Source organism: Mus caroli, unplaced genomic scaffold (genome assembly GCF_978045245.1).
Source record: "Mus caroli unplaced genomic scaffold, Mus_caroli_1 scaffold_18, whole genome shotgun sequence".
Taxonomy (NCBI): domain Eukaryota; kingdom Metazoa; phylum Chordata; class Mammalia; order Rodentia; family Muridae; genus Mus; species Mus caroli.
The window spans coordinates 53,478,674-53,498,893 of record NW_028227273.1 but is presented as its reverse complement, the minus strand read 5'-3'; positions in this window follow the sequence as shown (position 1 = coordinate 53,498,893).

Here is a 20,220-nt window from a genome sequence, read left to right as displayed (position 1 = left end):
CTGAACCTTTTGGGGCTTCCAGAGACTGAACCACCGATCAAAGAGCACACCTGGGCTGGACCTAGGCCTCGGCAAATATGTAGATGTGTTGCTTGGTATTCATGTGGGTCCCCCAACAACTATACTTTGTAGATACTGTTCCCCTAACAAGGCTGTCTTGTCTGGCCTCAGTGGCAAAGGATTTGCCTGGTTCAGCAGTGACTTTTGCCAGGGTGGGTTGGTAACCAGGGAGTGTCTTTCCCCTTCTCGGAGAACAGGAGGTGGGCAAGCTAGGAGGTCCTGTGCTTGAGTGGGTTTGAGAGGAGAAGGGTGACTTTCATGAAGATGTAAAGTATATAAATAAATAAATAAATAAATAAATAAATAAGATTTTAAAGTATTTTTTTTAATTAAAAAAAAAAAAGAGTAGCTGCCTCCTCAGAATGGCAAAGGCCCATATGTCCTGACCTACCTGGACATTCAGGTCTGAAGGATGTATTGAGCAGATGATTCCCTGAGTGTGTATTGTGGACATGTGTTTGACCATGCCAAGGAGGCTAATACCTTAGATCCATTGAAATGTCAAGGCTGTCCCATGGTCTAAGTATAGGTGTTGACAAACAACCTTTAGCTAAACCCAGCAGCTTCATCAAACTGGATGAGTATGGCCTGAAACTACACCCACAAAGAGACAACCCACCATGACCAGTAGAGTATTGAAGAATGCAGGGTAGCAAACATTCAATACCATCAAGGGTGAGAGTGGTCAGTGGTCAGTGTGAGAATGGGCCATCAGAGAGCAGAACACGTACTCTCACAGGGTGAGAGTGTGCAAAGGTGAATGCAAACATTGGGCCAATATACATTTTACGCAGATTTTATTCTGTAGATAGAGTCTTTTAAATAAATTACCATCCTAAGGGCCCTTGGCCTATCCACATGGTTGACAGGCTTGTTGGTTTGACCCTTACTGCTGTGGGCAATTGGATGTCATATTTACTTATAAGAAAACCTCCTGTTACACATTAAACTTATTAGATATAGAACACCTGAATCCAGCTTATAAGAGTTATCAATTATGTTTAGAATTCCAAATTTCTTCTCATTTCAAGAAATGACTTGGGTTCTAGTCCTCTGATCAGTAATCTGAGTTCTGATGCTGTAGTCCCTGGTTTAAAAGGTGTTTACTAGGACAGGGAGAACAAGCCATAATGTCATAATGTTGTATAATCATGATGGTATCAAAGGAGCAGCAGTGAATTGACAAGGCCGATCCTAAGTTTATTCTAGACTGTAGTAGACTGACTTTGTCCTCTGTGTAGACAAGGATTTCTTGGATTTACATTTTTCTTACCTTGGTTTCTTAATAAACACAGATTTACAGAAATATGTGTTACCAGGCCCCGCTAAAGATGTCCACTTTAATAAAAAAGCAATTAGCATTACTTTTGAACAGGAGTTTGGTAAAAAAAGAATGTTTGACAAGAATTTCCCTAGTATATATAGGAAAGGAAAAGTGTAAAGGTCCTTTTTCATGAGGAAGCATAGTATTCTAATAAGAGAAATGAAGTCCAGCTCCTAGGGAGGGTATAAACGGAAAAGAAGCCATGGCAGCCCATGAGGGCAGGTTGAAATAAGTACTAGGTTAACTAAAGACTTTTGCCTCTTAATGAGATCTTAACTTTTAACCTCATACTATACTGGATTTAAAAGAGGCAGAAATCAGAGGTGAAAATGATTAGCCATGCTGCAATGGACCAAGCAAATCCTGTACCATGTCACATGAGTTGAGAACAAGGGAAATGAGAAATAGTCTTTCCCCAAGTTCTTGAGTACACTTTCCAGAAATTACTTGCCACTCAGTTTTTTTTGTCTCCCAAACTCTTTAAGGTTAACAATGGCCGCTTATGCAACTGTCCTCTCAGAGACTTTTGTAAATATCATTGAAATACCTTTCTCCTAGTGAAGAAAACGCCTTGGGTGGCTGCCTAACCCAGTCTCATTGTTATGCATCTGCATTGCCCTCCTGTGACAGGCAGCAGAAAATACAGGGAGACAGGAAGGTAAGGAATTAAATTATGTGTATTTCTCTCTCCTGACAAGGTGATGAATCAAATAACTGTACTGTTCTCTGAATATTTTTTTTAATTCCTCACTCCAGGAATTTGAGTATATGTAAGACAACTAGAAAATTCACACATTGATGGTAGTTGATAGACTTCCAGAGTATGCATTTTATACCTAAGTTCTTAGCAAGGGTATGCATTGTCAAAGAGAAGGCAAAATTGTATGGGCACTTGAATATTATGGTTTGTTCATCATTATCCCTATATGTAAATGACCATCTAAGTGATCCTATCAGGAAATACAAAGCATTATTGATGGAAAATGGTGGATGTTAAGTTCCACATTTCCCCTACCTTTTGTAATTTGTCTCATTCCTCAGTATATCATTTTTCCTCCCATAAGTTAGGATGATAAATTTCATAAAAGCTTGTTTATTTTAAAGAATTATTTTATTAAGTAGAACTGTTGATTTCAGAGAGAGAAAATAAAAACATCCCAGGGCAGAAGTTGATGAAGGAAATAATGAAAAAAGTAGTATCAGAAATGAAATTCTTTGAGGCAGAAGCAAGTACCTACTGTGTTTATTCAGTTAAACATTAGCTTGCTCTTAAATAATATGGCTTAAAAGAAAAGCTACAGATACTTATCTGAGAAATGTTTAATTAAAAGGTTTGAAAGCATAAGCAGGTTTGTATGTGCATTCTTTACCTATAGTAATCAGGCCTGCATTTGATACCTATGTATCAGCTATCTTTATATTCACCCACCCATTCATTTTCAACAAACTACCTTTCCTCTACACACACTACCAGCCTTGTTGCTATTTATTTTGTTATCTGTATAGTAGAATCTATCTATATATCAAAGTAGCCAATGGCAGTATATGAAATTGATCAAAACAGAATTGCTTTCCTCTTACACAGAGCCTCAGGATCCTGGTGCTTTTGTCTCAGTGTTACACAATGCATTGCCAGCAACCTTCCATTTCAAAAAGAGCACAGAGAACTAAAGACTCTTCTAGTTTAAGCCAGCATGCCATTCTAACACAGAGATATTTTGAAAGAGTAAAATAAAGATATCTAGGATCTATAAGAGAGAGGAAGACACTGGACAAACAACTGGCCCAGCAGTGGAGATACAAACTAGGGAATTATGAGAAGTCATAGTTTACAGATGATGAACAAATAGAATTTTAACCTAAAAAAAATCACATGGTCATAAACCTGAGATATCATGCAAAAGCCCATGTTAGGAAAGCCATAAATGTCTGATAAACAGAATCAAAGAAATAGCAAAAGATTCCATGTCGGCAAATAAGAATACTCAATATCACCAAGTGAATGATATGTTTCTAGTTAATCTGTAGATTTTATGCATTCTAATCATAATACCAGCAAGTTATTTTATTGAAATCACCTATCTCATTAGAAACTTCATATGTAGGGATAAAAATGCACAGAACATAGAACCCAATATCAAGCAACAGTGTTGGAGGATTTATACCTCCTGATTTCATTAGTTACTATAAACCTGCAGAAATTAAGAGTATGATATTGCTAAAGAAAACAAAACTAAAACAAACAAACAACCAGACAGAAAGATACATAGACTAGAATAAACATCCCAGAAATACACCATATGTTGAACTGATGTTAGACACGGAAACAAAGGCCATATTATGAAGCAGTGATAAAAATTTCAACAAAAGATACTAGAACAATACTCTTTTTTATATAAAAAGGTCACTCTAGATATAAGCCTTGTATATTTTACAAAAGTAAACTGTTAAATCTTGAAATAGTGCTTATCAATGGGTTCTTGCACAAAGAGAAGTGCCTTACAATTATTTCCTAGAGAAGAGCTTGTTACTCCTTTGTTAAAATGTATTGGCTCAGTGGAACAGATACTGTGGTGAATGAAATGTGATTTCTATAATTTAGCACCAATTACTACTGATGGTAATAATTTGCATATGTGATGGTCTATGTGGTGGAGAAAGCTGACTGATAATTTTATTAAATTAACTCTATTTGATTCATGGAAAACGCACACTGATAGAACATCATCTGACAAATAGTTTGCATAATGATGACTCAAGATGTTGCATTTATATTAATGTGTATTAGTGAATCAAATAAGCTCTGGGAGTTGACAAGATGCATTCTAAAAGCCATAGTTTGTAAAGAGAATCACAAAGACTCACACAGTGAGGTAATCCCCATTGTCCTTATTTCAACCTTCTTCAGCAAAGAATGTGTACTCTGTTAGAGCTGACTTCCAAGGGCAGTATGCCTTACCATGACCCAGTTTTACTCAACACCTAGCTACTCCTGCATGCTAAAGCAAAAGACAGCTAAATTAGGCTACATAGCTTCAGGCTAATTATACAGTGATAAATGTTCGGTTGCCAAAATTCCAATCTATATGTAAAAGGTGAAGTGACTTATATTTAGCTAGTTGAGTCAAAAGGTTAAAATTTTACTAAAGCATTCTTCAAAGACAGCTGACATATGCACCTTGTAGTTCATATTTCATTTTAATTCACTTGCAAAAAGCAAGCAGTCTCAGAGGTCTTCCTATGACTTCTCCAAATCAACTCAGCAACCACAGGAAACTTTCTTAAGGAAACTTAAAAGAGTAGTTAGCCTTCTTAAGGAAACTTAAAACCATGTAGGTCAATGTGAAATCAGAGTCTCTTCTTGACTAGATGCTGGGAAGTATTATCTTCTCTCAATATGCAACATCTTAACTTCCCTGGATCACTGTTACAAAGTTTAAAACAGAAAAAAATAATGCTGCTCACTTTAAAGTCCTATGGGAATAGCCACTTTACCAACTAGTACATATTTGCTAGAAAATTTCAAGTGTACCAGAGCTGGCAGAAGATAGACAAAACATTGAAGATAGATGCAGTTTGTATGTGTTCTGGAAGCAAATATTTTAGAATGATAGAATGAAATATATTTTCCTTTGGTTTTTGCTCTATGTCAGTTATCTTTCAACTAGAAAGAATGAAGACAAGAGTCTGTGAACTCATGCCAAGTGGCTGTAGTTGTCAACATCTAGAACATATTTTAGAGGTAATTACTCATATAGAAAATTATAAAAAAACAAAATTAAAAAATAAAAAACAAACAACAAAAAAGAAAATTATCACTGCTAAAAAAATATTCACCTTTTCCATCTCTGTCTGTGATACTGTTAATGTGAAATGTAACTGGTATACATAATTGTTTAAACACCTGGGCTCTTCTAGAAGGTCATGGGCTTTTGATTCAATCACTTGGTCTTGTCTCTGGTTTTGCTCTCTGCTCTCGTCTGCCCCTTCCCACCCTCTCTTCCGTGGTCGACTGTACCCACTGTAATCATGAGCCAAATAAGCCTTTCCTTCCTTAAGGCATCTCTGTTAGGTGTTTTGACATAGTCTTGGAAAAAGAAAACTATGACAATATAGGTAAAATAAATGAAAATGATAAAACACACAAGCAAAGACAGGAAAAATGTCACAAAATCAGAGAGTACATATAAGAAAATGATCACTGCTAGCGTAATTATGGAGGAAAAAAGAAATATATGCTAATTTCTATCTTTTTGTAGCTTAAAAAACGTGTACAGTTATTTCCTAAGTAAATGAAAACCCATTTTCCTTTACCTTCACTCCCATGCTCAGCGTGTAATATTCCTGTCTTTACAAAACACATAATTCTAAATAGCATTTGATAGTATTTTCACTTGCCATCCCAAAAGAAAAAAAGAAAAACTTTAAAGGTCTTGATTATTGAAGTGTTCTGGCTAGTTTTGTGTCAACTTGACACAAGCTGAAGTTATCACAGAGAAAGGAGCTTCAGTTGGGGAAATGCCTCCATTAGATCCAGCTGCAAGACATTTTCTCAATTAGTGATCAAGGGGGAAAGGCCCCTTGTGTGTGGTGCCATCTCTGGGCTGGTAGTCTTGGTTTTATAAGACAGCAGGCTAAGCAAGCCAGGGGAAGCAAGCCAGTAAGGAGCATCCCTCCATGACCTCTCCATCAGCTCCTGCTTCCTGACCTGCTTGAGTTCCACTCCTGACTTCCTTTGGTGATGAACAGCAATGTGGAGGAGTAAGCTGAATAAACCGTTTCCTCCCCAACTTGCTTCTTGGTCATGATGTTTGTCCAGGAATAGCAACCCTGACTAAAACACCAAGCTTTTGAGGTTCATTATTTTAGTAATGTAATTTTATGCTTGTATAAAATATAATATATGCAAGGAACTGATCATAAACTTAGAGGAATTCAACAAAGTTTACACCTCTGATGAAAGTTGTTTCTCAATTCCAGTCATAACTCTTCCCCCTAAAAAATAGCTATGTTTACTTCTAGTATTGTAGTTTAGTAATCACAAATGTGACCCATGTCCGAAGGACTACCTAAAGCATGGTGGTACAGTGGTGAACATAGCTGCCTTCTACGTCTGGGATATCTTTACTCAATAATACGTGCTTTCTTACTGCAAGAAGCATATCTTGTTTAGTTTCATTATTTTATGGTATTCTGCTATATGAATATGCTATACTTTATCTGTAATAATTTTAGCATGTGTGTATATTTGTGTGTGTGTGTGAGTTGTGTGCACTCATGCGCATGTGTAAGTGTCTGCATGCTCATGTGCATGTGCATGAGTGGGCTCATGTTCACATGTGTCTGTTTGCATGAAGAGACCCAGTGATAACACTGGGTATCATTTGTCAGATAGTTTGTAACAATTTTACTGTTGTATGTTTGTTACAAAGTCCCCCATTTGCCTGAACCTCACCAAGTAGTAGTGGTTGGATGACAAGCTTCAGACATCAGCCCATCTCAACATGTGCCCTTGCCTAATCTCAGCCTTGGAAATGGAAGAACCTTGTTTTTTAATTTTATACAAAGGTGCTGGAAATCAAACACAGGGGCTCATACATGCCAGGCAAACACTACCAACTGAACTGAATCCTCAGTTCTATCCATGAAAATACCAATGTCTACCTGTTACATTAAAAAAAAACAAACCTGTTTTCTCAAATAGACTTACCAATTTCCTAAATAAATATATAATATTGTAGTGTTATAGAATATGCAGATACAAAAGATGTTCCTACATAACAAGGACACCTGCACCACCATGTTCACAGAAGCCCTTATTTGTAATAGCCAAAAGCTGGAAACAATCCAGATGTCCTTCAACAGAGGAATGGATACAGAAAATGTGGTACATTTACACAATGGAGTATTATTCAGCTATTAAAAACAATGACTTTATGAAACTTGAAAGCAAATGGATGGAACTAGAAAATATCACCCTGAGTGAGATAACCCAGTCACAAAAGAACACACATGGTATGTACTCACTGATATGTGAATACTAGCCCCAAAGCTCAGAATACCCAAAATACTATTCGAAGACCACATGAAGCTCAAGAAGAAGGAAGACCAAAGTGTGGATGCTTCAGACCTTCTTAGAAAGCAGAACAAAATCCTCAGGGGAGGAACTATGGAGACAAAGTGTGGGGCAGAAACTGTGGAATGGCCATTCAGAGACTGCCCTACCTGTCGATCCATCCCATATACAATTACCAAGCCCACACACTATTGTAGATGCCAAGAAGTGCTTGCTGACAGGAGCCTAATATAGCTGTCTCCTGAGAGGCTCTACAAATACAGAGGCAGATGCTTGCAGCCAACCTTTGAACTGATCATGGGGGATCCTTAATGGAGAAGTTAGAGAAAGGACTGAAGGAGCTGAAAGGGCTTGAAGCCCCATAGGAGGATCAACAATATGAATCAACCAGACCTCTCAGAGCTCCCAAGGACTAAACCATTAAACAAAGAGTACACATGGAGGGACCCATGGCTCCAGCTGCATATGTAGCAAAGGGTGGCCGAGTTGGGCATCAATGGGAGGAGAGGCCCTTGTTCCTGGGAAGGCTCAATGCCCCAGTGTAGAGAAATGCCAGAGCCAGGAGATGGGAGTGGGTGGGTGGGTAGGTGGGGGAGCACGCTTGTAGAAGCAGGGGTAGGAGGGATGGAATAGGGGACTTATGAGAGGAAAGCGGTTGAGAGGATAACATTTAAAATGTAAATAAAGAAAATATCTAATAAAATACAAGAATAAAAACAATATGTAGATACACTTTATTATGTACTATCAATGGTTTTGAAGATGGTAACAACATATATAACATTAGCAGTACTATAAAAGCCACACTTGAATCCACAGATTCAGTGCCTGTAATTTGAAATTATCTGTAACTATCATTATTTCTGGCAATTCTAACAGGGATATAATACTTAGTTATCATAACTTTATTTTCTTTAATGTCAGTTGTTTTCTTACATCCTAACCATTTATATACAGAATATACATAGCTAAAAAAAGACTTTAAGCTCACATTCACAGAAAAGAATATATTCATAATATATTATCCATAATACATCCATAATATATAAAATAATTTGTTTCACAAAATTTATGTTTCTTAAGATTTTAGAACAGTCCATTGTGAACTCCCTGCTTGGGATGGAAAATCTGTTACTCAATAGCTTTAAAAGTCTATGACTATATGTATAAAGTATTTACTTATTCACTTCTTACTGCAATCTAAAAAGTGGGGTTTCTAGTACATTTTTGATTATGTACGAATATGATGCAATAAATCATAGTATATTATCTAATGATTATTTTATAAAAGTATTCGTGTAATACTGGATATATATACATATATATATATACATACATATACATATATACATATACACATACACATATACACGTATATATATATATTTACATGTCATTGTTAAAAGCACACATGAAATATAGTTACTACTCATATGTAATGGTTGAAAATGAATCAGAAAGCACTGGTACCATGCCTGAGTTGCCATAACTCACACATTGCAAGAAGTGGAGCCTTTCATCACAGACATCTTCAGAGTTATGATCATGGCCTGACCATGTGGACTGATGACCCTACACCATAAACTTTCTGTGCTAAAACAGTGAAACATTAAATTTTACTGGTTTTCTACAGTTGGAAAGTCAACTTTAAACACTACTACTTCTACACAAATTCATTGAAATTCCCATGACTTATAAATTAAATGTTACTTTTACTACTCCCCACTGCCAAGAGTTCTAAGTGGCAACTATGGTTGTTTGTGCCAAGGCAAGCATGTCTACCCAAAGAGAGAACTAGAGTTCTTTTAGTCTGGTTCTCACATGTCTTTTAACTTATCTATGAACTGGTTAGAATATGAAGGCATTTTATTGGTATACTTAAACTTCCGTTGGGAAGGTTGCTCAATTCCCAATTTTCCAATCTCAGTACTGACTCATTACAATTGCTTCTAGTCACTTGTGCCTCATGGTCCTAACTATATTTGTTTCAGATCCTTGCCTGAGAAAGTATAAATAGGTCACGATTTGTAATTTTATTTGTCTTAAAATTATTTTAACTGGATTGTCAGCAAGTTTTCTTCCACAAAAGGTACCAAAGTTTAATGCATGAAAGTCAGATGGTGAAAGCTAAACAAAGGACACATGATCCTAAGGAACTGAAGCATAATATTTCATAAAGAGATAAATTTAGTCTACTATGGTATCAAATCTGTAATTAAGAGTATTTTCTTGTATATCAAACACAGATAATTAAAATGAGAATTGCATCTGCTGAGATGTTTCATTAAAAAATATGCTCTTCTGTAAAAATTTATAAAAACGTCCTGCAAAGTGTACTTGTTAGTGCTAAGTAACAGCATTCTATGGTCCTAGGAGTATTCCCAAAATCTTTAAATTTGGAATTTATTTTTACTTTAAAAACTAGGTTCAGCAAATGATCAATAATTACTCAAAGTTTAATAGTAACACTATTACATATAATTTTGCCATTTATTTTACTTTTGCTGGGAATTTCGTACATGAGTTCTGCAAATACACCATTTCAGCTCTATTTCACACACTTCTATTTCACATTTGTAAATATTTTAACAGTTGGTGATGTGGTTGTATAGTCTTACAAGTGCTTGATGTCAAGTCATGACTAGAATCAATACATCTTGACTTCAAGTGGTGACCAGGACTCAGAATTTATGTTCCCTACAGAAAGCTTTTGCCATTTCCTTTGGAGGTAAACAAAGAGAACATAACCTGATGCTAGAGTTTGTAGCACATGGAAAGGGTATGAGTTAGGATGCGATTCAGTGCCACACTTTACACTAGCACAGTGTGATCCTGGTCAGAAAGTGTAACTTTCTTAATCCTAGCTCACTGAACTGACCGGAGCAATGGTGTGGGTTTCAGAGGCCCTTAGACATCATAGAAGTTAGCTGGGAAGACATGTCAGTTGGTTCTGTGCCTAGTACAGAAGTATGAAGTTTTTAGTTCAGGTTCTCAAAGCCCAAGAAAAACTCTGCCCATAGTAATAAACAATGGATGCCACATTACCAGTACTGGAAAAGGGTGAAGCAGAAGGATTCCTGGAGTTAATCAGCTAACTAAGTCATGCAGATTTGGGGAACTCCAGGCTTAGTTAAAGATTTTGTCTTAAAAATTAAGAAAGAGTCTTATTGATGATGACAACCATCTTTGACTTCTGCATGCATGATCTCTCTGTGTGTGTATGCATGTGTGTGAAGGTGCTCAAGTAAGTCAGAGGCACTGGATACCTATGGATATGGTATCACAGGTACTAACTGCCTGGTTCAGGTGCTGGGAATTAAAACTCCAGTCCCCTGGGAGAGCAGTGTATGCTCTTAATTGCTGAACCATCTCCATCATGGCTTGCTGTCTTCATTTCTACTATTCCAGACTACATTTTCCTCCTTACAGTAGCAAAACTTCACTGCAAATTTGAGGCAAATGTGGAAACAACTTCTGACTACATTGCTCTTATCTTCTCCAAACCTTCCATCATGCTTGTTTCTGTCTCTCACCTATGCAGCGTAAGCCTTAAAATAACATATCTTAACTACACAATGCCAGCTCTGCTGTATCATACAGGTTCCCACCACCGAGTCAATGATATAAAATTATAGGTAAAACTCATCACTTTGCATCTCAGTTATCATTCCTGGCTGGTTTATATACGAGTTGGCAAAGGGATGCATAGGGTTCTGTTCTACTTCAGATACCACTGGTCACTTTTCTGATTCTCAACACATATTTCCAAAAGCCATTCTAAGGTTTAAGCACTAATTTCTCATATACAAGACACCCCTCATCTAGGTGCCTGAATTCTCAAACAGCAAGCACACCAGACATTGACAAAGAGATTTACTTATCATCCAAATGACACAATAATTTTATTTTATTATTTTTTCATTTGTTTGTTTGTTTTTTTTAAACTCCAGATTTTTATTCCCCTCCTGGTCCACACTCTGACTGTTAAACATCCTGTACCTCCTCCTCATATCCTTATCTCCACAAGGATGTCCCCACCTGACCCTCCAACCCCCAGAGCTGTAAACTCCTTGGGGCCTTCAGTAATGTGAGGGTTAGATGCATCTTCTCTCACTAAACCCAGACCAGGCAGTTCTCTGCTGTATATGTGTTGGAGGCCTAATATCATCAGCTGGTGTATGCTGCCTGTTTGGTGGTCCAGTGTTTGAGAGATATTGGGGGTCCAGATTAATTGAGACTGCTGGTCCTCCTACAGGATCGCCCTTCTCCTCAGCTTCTTTCACTCTTCCCTAATTCAACAGTAGGGGTCAGCTGCTTCTATCCATTGGTTGGGTCCAAATAACTGCATCTGACTCTTTCAGCTGCTTGTTGGGTCTTTCGGAGGGCAGTCATATTAGGTCTTTGTTTGTGAGTGCTCCATAATAGTAATAGTAGTAGTAGTAGTAGTAGTAGTAGTAGTAGTAGTAGTAGTAGTAGTAGTAATAGTAATAGTAATAGTAATAGTAATAGTAATAGTAATAGTAATAGTAATAGTAATAGTAATAGTAATAGTAATAGTGTTATTGGGTCCTCCCCTTAAGCTGGATCCCACTTTGGGCCTGTCGCTGGAACTTCTTTTCCTCAGGCTCCTCTGCATTCCCATCCTTGCAGTTCTTTCAAACAGGAACAATTATGGGTCAGAGTTGTGACTGTGGAATGGCAGCCCATTCCTCACTTGATGGCCTGACTTTCTGCTGGAGGTGAATTCTATAAGTTCCTTCTCTCCACTGTAGGGCATCTCATCTAAAGTCCCTCCTTTTGACTCCTGAGAGTTGCTCACCTCCCAGTTCTCTGGTACATTCTGGGGGTCCCTGCAACCTCCTACCTCCTGAGGTTGCCTGTTTCCATTCTTTTTGCTGGCCCTTAGGGCTTCAGTCCTTTTCATACTGCCCAGTGCCACATCATGATCCCATCTCCTCCACAATCCCCATCCACTTTCCCTTACAGGTGCCTCTATCCCTCTTCACTTGTGATTTCTTTCTTCTCCCACCCAAGTGGGATTGAGAATTCCTCACGTGGGCCCTTCAGCTTGTTGATTTTTCTATATTTTTGTGGACTGTATCTTGGGTATTCTGTACTTTTTTGGGGGGAGCATATTCACTTATTTGTGAGTACATACCATGCATGTCCTTTTTGGTCTGAGTTACCTCACTCAGAATGATATTTTCTAGTTCCATCCATTTACCTGCAAAACTCAGGATGTCCTCATTCCTAATAGCTGGGTAGTATTCCATTTTGTAAATGAACCACATTTTCTGTATCTATTCTTCTGGGACAGCTGTGTTGATTCCAGCTACTGGCTATCACAAACAGGGCCACTATGAACATAATGGAACACGTGCCCCTGTGGCCTGGTTGGGTATCTTTTAGGTATATTTTCAAGAGTGGTATTGCTGGATCTTCAGGTAAACCTATTTCCAATTGTCTGAGGAACCTCCAGATTGATTTCCAGAGTGGTTGTAACAGTTTGCAAGCCCGCCAGTAATGGAGGAGTGTTGCTATTTCTTCACATCCTCACTAATATGTGTTTTCACCTGAGGTTTTGATCTTAGCCTTTCTGATTAGTGTAAGGTAGAATCTCAGGGTCATTTTGAATTGTATTTCTCTGATCACTTAAGGTCTTTGGACCTTTCTTTAGGTGTTTCTCAGCCATTCGAGATTCCTCTGTTGTGAATTCTAGGTTGAGTTCTATACCCCATTTTTTGATTGTGTGGTTGATTTTTTTGGTAGTTAGCTTCTTGAGTTTTTTATATATTTTGGATACTAGCCCTCTATCAGATGTGAGATTAGTGAATGTTTTTTCCCCCCAATCTGTAGGTTGCCAATTTGTTTTATTGGATATGTCCTTTGTCTTACAGAAGTTTTCCAGTTACATGAGGTCCCACTTATCAATTCTTGATCTTAAAGCATGAGCCATTGTAGTTCTATTTAGGAAATTTCCCCCTGTGCCAATGATTTCAAGGCTCTTTACCACTTACTCTTCTATTATAGAGTGTATGTGTTCTTTTTTCTCGAGGTCCTTGATCCACTTAGACTTGAGCTTTATGCAAGGTGACAAATATGGGTCTATTTTTCTTTCTTTTCTTTTCTTTTCTTTTTTTTTTTTTTTTTTGAGTTTTTTGAGACAAGGATTCTCTGTGTATCCCTGCCTCCCAAGTGCTGGGATTAAAGGCATGTGTCACCACTGCCTGGCAGGTCTATTTTTCATTTCTACATACAGACAGCCAGTTAATACCATTTGTTAAAAATGCTTTCTTTTTTCCATTGTATATGTTTGGCTTCTTAGTCAAAGATCAAATTGCGTAAGTGTGTTGTTTCATTTCTGGGTCTTCAATCTTATTCCATTGGTGAACGTGTCTGTCTCTGTATGAATACAGTTATTATCACTCTTGCTCTGTAGTAAAGCTTGTGGTCGGGGATGGTGATTCCCACAGCTATTCTTTTATTGTTAAGAATTGCTTTGGCTACTCTCTTTTTTGTTTTGTTTTGGGAATTTGAGATTGCTCTTTCCATGTCCTTGAAGAATTCTGTTGGGATTTTGATGAGGAATGCATTGAGTCTGTAGATGGGATGGGTCTCAATTTGGTCAGTCATTGACGGGTCATTTCCTCAGTCTCTGCTCCATCTTTGTATCTGAACTTCTTGTAGACAGGACAAATTCTGGTTTGAAGGTTTTGTTGGTGGGTTGGTCTCTTTACCCCTCCAGTGGGAATCCTGTCTGGCTACAGGAGGTGAGCACTTTAGGCTCAAAATTCTTCACTGCTAGGAGTCTCAGGTAAAGTCACCATCATAGACTCCGTGAAACATCCCCCATCCCAGGTCTCTGGCACATCCTAGAGTTGCCCCTTGCCCTAAATCCAGGCCCTCTCTTCCTTGCTTTTCTTATACCTTATCAATAATTTTATTATAATTAGCAGAACATATTTGATATAATCTATGAGAAAATAGAACATTATTTCTAAGATGTAATTTTACATCTTGAGGAGGTGGTGAAAAGCCTTTACAAATAAATTGTGCTCAGTTATATTTTAAAGTTAACCTTGCTGCTGACTGGACTCAGTCGGCCCCTCAACCCATGGGAGAATCAGGGTCCCAGTACCCAGGTAGGCAAGGAGTCTGCAGGGTGACAAACAGATGCAATTACAAAAGAGTGTTGATCTGAATGTAATTTCTCAAAGTGGGCATCAGACTTATATTACAGAAGAAAACAACAAAGTTAGGTGATACATTAAGGTCATCCAAGGTACATTGAGGTTACCTGATGCAAAATAACTCTTTGCACAAAACAGAGAAATGAATACAGAAAAGCTGACAGGAACCAGGCATTGTTTACAGCTGGGAATGTCTAAGAATTATTAGTTTCAAGTTTGTTTTCTTTTAGCCAGGTTCCTGAGCACATTGAATTGAATATTCAACAACACATGGGTATCTCCACTTGGGCAGCCAATAATTGTCCTATATTACACTTTTCAATCTCTGTTTCTTTCTTCTTTGCATAAATTTATTTCTTTAAAAATTATTTTTAACATTTCTTATTGTTAAATTTAACAAGTAGTATTTGGAGAATTTCATACAATGTGTGTTCTCAGAATCACCTTCCATCCCCTACCTTTTCCCAGATCTGTCCCCGATTCCATGACCATCCAACATTGTGTTATTTTCTCCTCCATTAAAGGCAATTGTGCTGACCACATAGTCTTGGATATGTGCCTTTCCACTGAACTGTTTTTTCTCACTGTGGACTAGACTCTTTAAAACAATTGACAATTTCTTTCATGGCAACTTTGAAATCCCAATACCTCTTTGGCTATAGGTGCAACTTCTTGCCCAGCAACTTTCTCCGTGCTGAACTTTGGTATAGCTTATTCCCACCCTGATTTTTTTGCATGTTGTCCCACCTCTGTGAGTTCATATGAGCAACTGCTACACCCACTCCAGTAGTGACTCGCATGACAGGACTAGAAACCTGGACGCAATCCCGAGGCAAAAAGTTCACAGAAACTTAGTCTCCTGAAACCGTGACTTCCCTTATAATGAATGCTCCAAACTTGTCCTTGTGAATGGATCTGTGTGAATTCTTTCAGTATTGTTTTATTATAGGTGCCTCCACGCAATGACTTGCCAAATACCTAAACAAAATTGAATTTGCTTCCTGGCCTTCACCAATGCCCTAGGTAGTCCTTAAGCCATTCCTGGACTTGGAATTCAGTAAGAATGTTACCTATTCAGCAACATTCAGAATTGCCTCTAGTTTTGTAAGAGAGATAGTGAAAGAAATCAGGCATTAACTAACTATTACATAGAGTTAGAAATCTCAGTGCAAGCTTAGCAAAGCAAGTTTAGAATTCTTGTTATAGTTATGTATGGCAGACTACATTACTTATTAGAGGAAAGCACCCCCCCCCCGCCACAATCAGAATAAAAACTGAGCCACTCACATATACAGAAATTTACAATGGTTTAGGAAGTAGATCGGGCTGTGATTTGAGGAGGAGCTAGAATATTGCATTATTCATGAGAAGGTTAGCTAGCGCAGAACTCCCTAATTAGAACTATGTCTTGGGCATGAAAGCCCTTGCCCTCGAGTGTAAAGACCTCACGCCTGGCTTCTAATAATATGGCTGACCTTAGATAGAGCTGACTTGTCTCAGTTGTTTTATTGCCCAGTTCCTGCCAGTATTTATGTTTGCATTTCTCTGTTTGGTGTAAGACTCATTAAGCATCCAGTAACCTCATTGTACCTTGCTGATGTGTCACCTAACTACCCAATTTTCTTCTGTATTAAAAGTCTGATGCTCAATTTGACAAATTACATTCAGATACAGCACACTCCCTTGTGTCTGTATTTGTTTGTCATTTCTCGGCAACTCCTGTCCACCTGATCAGGACCCTGATTTCTCCCTCAGATTGAGGGGGGCCGACTGAGGCTGGTCCGTGGTAAGCAACTACCATGTTCTCTCTAGAAGACACAGTTTCTTTGTAATTAACCACTGCCACTGGCTATTACACTCTTTCTTTCTTTTTCTTTTTTTTTTATTACACTCTTTCATCTCCCTCTACTATAACTATCCTTGAGCCTTTGGATTTTTGGATCAGGAGGTGCAGTATACAAGTTATACCATGTTTTCTTGTTCTCTTTGCCTTGTTTACTTGCAAAATATGGAGTTGATCACCATCAACTGCAAATAAGGCTATGAAATATCTTAATCTATGTGTGTAATTATAAGCCATTAGAAGTTGGTTTAATCATTGTCCACTATGAAGGATAATAATAGTTATTCTTCCTTAGAGTCCATAGTTTTTTTAACTATTGGTCCTGGAACAATCATGGTGGCAGCTATGTGTTTCATCTTGTGAGGTGGGCCTTAAAAACAATCAGAAAGTGGTTGGTTATCCCCAAGGCATTCCTGCTACTATTATACCAGTAAGCATTTCTTGTTAAACTGTTTGATATAACATTTCACAGAGTTCACACCAGGGAAAGATGTATGATTGTTTTTCTTCTCTGTGTAGAAACATGACAGCATGCGTGTGTGTGTGTGTGTGTGTGTGTGTATGTGTGTGTGTGCATGTGTGTGTGTGATGGTACATGTTTAGAGGTCAAAGCCAACTTTACAAAATTCAATTTTTGTTTTTGGTGAATTATAATCAGAGGAATTAGAAACAGAAGCCAATAGGGTTATACTAGGAGTTTAGTATATCCCTGTCAATAAAATTTGTGATGAGATTCCTAGGAAGTTGTTGGTTTGGAGCAGGGGACTGAGAACAGTTATATGCGCTGGAATTCCTGTTCCTCTGCTGGCCATAGGCTTTACACAGATTCTTGTGTGAAAGACTCTGCTCTCATCTCCTGCTCACTGCCTACCCCCAATTGTCCCCTGACTTTCTTTCCTGCTTCATTCTAATTGGTATATTTTACATGTTTTAGAAAGTATAAAATGGGTGGGCTATTGCTATTATTTGGCATCTGGACATTGGTATGAGTCTTGGTACATAGATTCCAAGGATTTGAAAGCCCAATAAAGAAAATGTTTAAAAGACAGACTTGGTTAGCCACTTAACACAGGAAACTAATTTGTCTTTAGTACTACCTAAAAATACCACAATAATTAGGATATATATGATACATAAGAAAAAGTATAACATTAAATGACATGTCCTTGCCATGCCTCAAGCTAAGTTCATGGAGAAATTGATGTGGACAAAGTGGAATCCAATCCTGAATGCTCAGAGTAAGTTGCTGACACACTGGGAATGGAGCAAGGTAATATCCATGAAAGGGCCTGCTCCTTAGGTCCCCAGCCCCTCAGGGAGGATGCTAGTAATAAAAAGAAAAGGGAAGCTGCTGAGCTAATGGTGCCACTGTTTATATGTTCCATCCTCAGAAGCTATGGTTACTACAGCTAGTAGTACACAGAGGAAATCTATGAAGAGGGTGAATGCTCTTGGTCCATCTGGCAGTCCTTGCATGACTCTTGCATAGAGTGCAAGTGTTATTGATGAAGCATTGTGAGGGATATAGATGTTTCTTGCCCAGCTTGTCCCAGCAGACTAGAGGGCCCAGTGCTATGAGGGTTGGAGCTGTAACTTATGCACTTGGCTTTGACAGTATTAGTTTATCTTCCCTGTTAATTTCCCTGTTAGCAAGGTTATCTCCCATCAGATTCTCTATTAGTAGATTTCAATGAACCTCATGTCTCACGTATATCCTCTGATCATTCTCTACGTTCAAGTGAGACTTCTTCACTGGCCCAGCACTGCTGTAGCATTTCTGTTTCATATAAAAACTGTGTTTTTATTGTTATTACTTTCCGAATATAAGTTGTTGCTGTTGTTTCAGTTCACTCTTTCCAAGTTCATCTTCTTTGCTTGTCTTCTTCAGACACCTCTTTATGCTGCTACCCAACTTCATAAAAATAAACACATCCTTCTTGTGTTAAAAATTATTTCTTGACTTGATAACATAACTGATAAAAATCTCTACCCATCATCATTGCAGACCAAGGTGTGTTTACCTTCATAGATTTTCTTTGATGCTTATTATCACTTTACAATCTGTCTACATTATGTTCTGAAATAGAAAAGAGACCAATGAAGAGATAAATAAGTAAATAAACTGGGTTGAACAAGCAATAGGACAGAAAAAAATGTTTTCGGGATGAGGGATGATAATGAAATTGTATACAGATGGAATCAAATTCTCAGATACAGTTGGTAAAAGTATTGAAGTTGTATTTCACATGCTCCCATGCTCAATGCAATGAGATATCCAAATGCATTCATTGATGGTTGACTGTTGAGAGTTTGCAGCATATTCTTCCTTTTTTTTTTTTGTGATTCGCATCTGCATGCACTTTTAGGATGCTTTCTTCATTGATGCTAGAAAGAATTTCCACCAAGAAAAGTCTGTCTCCTTGTCTTAGTGAGGGTTTCTATTCCTGCACAAAACATCATAACCAAGAAGCAAGTTGAGAAGGAAAGGGATTATTCTGCTTACACTTCCACATTACTGTGGAAGTCAGGACAGGAACTCGCAAAGGGCTGAAACCTGGAGGCAGGAGCTGATGCAGAGACAATGGAGGAGTGCTGCTTACAGGCTTGCTTTGCCTGCCTTGCTCAGTTTGCTTTCTTATAGAACCCAGGGCCACCAGCCCATGGATGGCACCACCCATAATGGGCTGGGACATCCTCCCTTGATCATGAATTGAGAAAATAACTTATAGCTGGATCTCATGGAAGCATTTTCTCAAGGGAAGCTCCTTTCTCTGTAATAACTCCAGCTTGTGTCAAGGTGACACATAAAACCAGCCAGCACACCCCTCAAAGCAAGAGCTCTGAATCCAGGTTCTTTTAACAAAAGTCACTTTCCTTGCTTCACCTAGCCATTTTGGACTTTCTTGAAATGAATGTTCTGCTCTTCCAAGAGGGTTTTTTAAAAATATTTTTTATTAGACAATTTCTTCATTTACATTTCAAATGCTATCATAAAAGTGCCCTATAACCTCCCCACCCTGCTCCCAACCTACCCACTCCCACTTCCTGGCCCCAGCATCCCCCTGTACTGGGGCATATAATCTTTGCAAGACCAAGGACCTCTCCTCCCATTGATGGCTGACAAAGCCATCCTCTGCTACATATGCAACTAGAGACACATTTCTGTGGGGTACTGGTTAGTTCATATTGTTGATCCTCATATAAGGTTGCCGACCACTTTAGCTCCTTGGGTATATTCTCTAGCTCCTTCTTTAGGGGTCCTGTGTTCCATCCAATAGATGACTGTGAGCACCCACTTCTGTATTTTTCAGGCACTGGCATGGTCTCACAAGAGATAACTATATCAGGAAGAGAGAGTATACACTAGTAGCTTGACAGCACACCTAAAAGCTCTAGAACAAAAGGAAGCAAATTCACTCAAGAGGCATAGATGGCAGGAAATAATCAAACTCATGGCTGAAACAAAAAGAACTATTCAAAGAATCAACCAAACCAAGAGGGTTTAATTACACAAGGAATAAGTCTTAATAGTTTCCAGAATTTGTGTGGTATCTTAAGTCTTACCATTTGAATCAAAAGTGGTTTCCCTCCAGCTCTTGGAGAAAAACTTCCTGGATGCAAGATACCTATTGTAAATTTTGAATCAGATTTCAAGAGCACATTACTGGATCAAGTTATTAAGTTTTATTTATGCTGAAATTGACATTACTGATTTTAAGCTCCTTCT